Source organism: Bison bison, unplaced genomic scaffold (genome assembly GCF_000754665.1).
Source record: "Bison bison bison isolate TAMUID 2011002044 unplaced genomic scaffold, Bison_UMD1.0 scf7180017864229, whole genome shotgun sequence".
NCBI classification, from domain to species: Eukaryota; Metazoa; Chordata; class Mammalia; order Artiodactyla; family Bovidae; genus Bison; species Bison bison.
Genome location: NW_011494801.1, coordinates 2,143,075 through 2,146,543, shown reverse-complemented (window position 1 = coordinate 2,146,543; position 3,469 = coordinate 2,143,075). Strand labels below are relative to the sequence as shown.

Sequence of the window (3,469 nt, the reverse complement as noted above, 5' to 3'; positions counted from 1 at the left end):
GAAAACACAATATATCAAAATTTGTGAGATGTAGCTAAAATAATCTTTAAAGAGAAATTTACAGTATTAAATTATATTACGAGAAAGATCTAAAGTCAACTATTTAAATGTCTTAACTTTGAAAAAGCCAGAAAAGTAATATAAACCCAAAGTAAGTATAAGAAAGGAAAGAAGAAATGTAAGAAATTAATTAAATAGAAAACAGACAACCAACGAAACTGAAGCTGGTTCTTTTATTATAAAATACAACACATCACAAAAGTGCACATGCAGGGGCTTCCCTGGTGGTCCAGTGGTTAAGAATCCACCTTCCAACGCAGGGGACACAGGTTCAATCCCTGCCTGGGAAACTAAGATCCCACATGCCGTGAAGCCCATGTGCCTCAACTACGAAGCCAGCACAGTGCACCTAGAGAGAAGCCTGTGCACTCCCATGGAAGATCCCACCCGCATGCTGCAATGATGAACCTGTGTGCCGCAACTAAGATCCAGTGCAGCCAAAAAAATAAATATTCTTTTAAAGAGCACATACACGAAAAATACAAAGTGCGATGATTTACTCATGAACACCCTGTAAGGACCACTTGATCAAGAAATACAATCAGCACCCAGGGTCTCCCTACACATTCTGTTTCTTCTCAATCGTTAACCTCTCCATCCTTCTCAAAGCAATCACTATCCAAACTTTTATGCAAATAACTTCCTTGCTTTCATTATAATTTTACCACTTAAGAATACATCCTCAAAATCTAGGATTGAGTTTTACCTGTTTTTATTAACTTCATATAATGATGATATATTATTATTAGATGTGTTTGCTTGCTAGTCACATATTTTCTTAAGTTAAATGTCTGTTCAAATCTTTTTAACTGAGTTGTCTTTTGAAACAATCAATACAATTGATAAACTTCAAGCTAGACTGATCAATATAGACACAAATAATCGGTATCAGCAATGAAAGAACTGACAAGTTCTTTCAATGTCTGTACAAGTCTGTACAAGTGTAATGTCTGTATAAGTGCTACAGACATTAAAAGAATAAGGAAATATTATTATTAAAAACCTTACAGGAATTAATTTGACAACCTGGTTTCCACAAAGTAACTAAACTAGCTAGGTATACAGGAATAATCCAGAATAACCACTTGAAATTTCTTACATTTCAAAACCTTTAAAACTGTCCTTAGATCTGTATTTATCCTAAGTCATTTGAAAAAAGGATAAGCATATCAGTTTATCTCAAAACACATCTTTAAGTACCTATGACATGTGCTACCATTAAAGGTTCATCTTAAACACATGGTCTTTTCTCATAGTCATGCAGTCTTCATTTGGCTTAGTGACTCCTGGAAAAACAAACATGAATAAGAGACAGCACAAGATTTATTAAAGATCATAATGCTCTCATTTATTAGAGAAAAAAAAAGTTTTGTGATATTTGGGGGAAAAACAGCTTGCTTAACAGTAAAATTCTTTCTCTTTGAAAGGAGTTAGTAAAAAGAAAACAATATTCATTGTATGAAATAGGATCTCAAGGTAGGAAAAACAACACACAATATATTTTTGACATAAAAATTTAGGTATGCCATCAGCAGCATTCAAAATTAGCTGAGTATCTATACACTTATAAAAATTGAATGTTTAACAAAGTGTCTTAAAAGCTTATCATATTAGAACAGGCACAATGTTCTGTAGGCATATAAACTCCCCAGGGGCTTTTAAAAATCCGTCATCTCAACTGCACAATCAGAATGTACAAAGCAGCAAAAGATCATAGTTCAGGTTTTAATTGTTTTTCCTTGTTCAAAGTGGCTAAGTCAAGCAAATATATTGAAAAAGGCAAAGAAAGCACTTTTCATAGCATTAAGACCACAAGATTGCATGTCAACTGTGTTTCTCCTTTAAGACACTAAACAAGTATAAGGTTCATCCACACTTAAGGTGCATTAACCTCTTAAGGTGCAGTTTGGAAGTTCAACAGGCAGAAAGCAACATTCTGCCCAGTTTGAGTCTCCATTTGGTCTCAAAGGATGGCTCCCACGGACGGATCCACAATGATATTAAATCTAGGCAGCCATTTATATCAGGGAATTTTTGCCTATGCTATGTCTGTTTTTTGGTGCTATTTATTAAATGTAATGACCACTGTAGCAATTACCCTCCACTAAAAAAATGTAGTGATTTTGTTCTGAATATACACATCAATAGTAGTAGTTATGACGATGCTGTGGATTGTTTATTACAATGCTATGGATTGACCTTTCACTTCAAATAGCCATGCTCCTTCTGCCTAGTGAAGATACTCTTCCCTGCTTTCAGTTCATTCCATCTATAGAAAATGCTTTGTATATTTTCAAGCTCATCATCAGTTTATCAGCTCCAGCTAAAAAAGAACATAATGTTATTCTGTCAGTTTACATCAACAAAGGCACTGATGGTCCCTGGGCTCTGCTCACAAGCTCTGCAGCGAGATCTCTGCTTTGTGAAGTGCTTTGTGAAGCCAAGGGGCAGAAATTTGAGCCAAAAACAGCAAAGCGTAAGCGTACCAGGGCCTTAGGAGTGTTATCAAGGCATTCAGGGTAGAACTAGATAACTGAAAAGTGGAACTAGATGCCTTTCCCCAAGTAAACTGGGCAACTGCACTGCATGGCACTCTCCTCTTCACTTGACCAAAACACCCTCAAGGTCTCAGACTTTCATAAAATTATAAATGAGAAGGTACGTTAAAGTCACATGATTTAACTTTCCAACTTTTAAAATAAAAATTGGTTAAAAAAAATGTAGACTTTTAAATGTAAATTCTTTTGTTAATCTTTTCAACAGCTACACATCAGGTGTAGAGTCTATTCACTTTTTAAAAATGCTAACTGCAAGGAAACTACTGCGTATCTAAAAACTTAAGTCTTGGATTTTAAAATCAAAAGAATGATGCCTACTATCTAGCAAAATGACTTTATAAACCTTAAACACTGATTTTGTTGTTTTTATTTGCTTAAAATGAAGTTTAAGGATGGGTTGTGAACTCTGAAGTATCTGTAATTCTGTAGCCGACTCTAGTCAGAAGTTATCTGAGGAAAGAGATGAGAAGACAAGCCTTGTATAGGCAACCCCATACAAAAAGAATACTGAAGTCACAGGGCTGCAGTTTTATTTTCTAATTCATTCCACCAAGTCTCATCACGTGTGTCGTAACATGTGTCACTCTTGTGGAGATACCAAAAGCAGAAGCAGCCAAACCAGTGCCCCCACACCATGTTTTTTTTAAGGTATGACCCTCTTCTTAATTATCTTTCCTAATGGAAGTATCCAAAAGTAATTTTAGATGCATTTCATGATTATATTTCTTGCTTCTCAGCATATACTGATTAGGGTAGCACTCAGGTGGATAATCCACAATCACCACAGAGGAGTGATGCACAGAAGCTCCAAGCACTGATAATGAGGCCAATGAGAATGCTCAGCCAGATGT

At 35.6% G+C, this 3,469-nt stretch overlaps 1 protein-coding gene across 1 annotated transcript in view; it reads right to left on the bottom strand.

The window, feature by feature from the left end:
* Positions 1-1,386: 1,386 nt before the first annotated feature.
* SFT2D2 (SFT2 domain containing 2) overlaps positions 1,387-3,469 on the bottom strand; it is a 21,433-nt gene continuing 19,350 nt past the window's right edge. The window contains exon 9 of the mRNA XM_010846027.1: positions 1,387-3,467. The gene's annotated coding sequence lies outside the window, so the exon portion shown is untranslated. The remainder of the gene's footprint in view (positions 3,468-3,469) is intronic.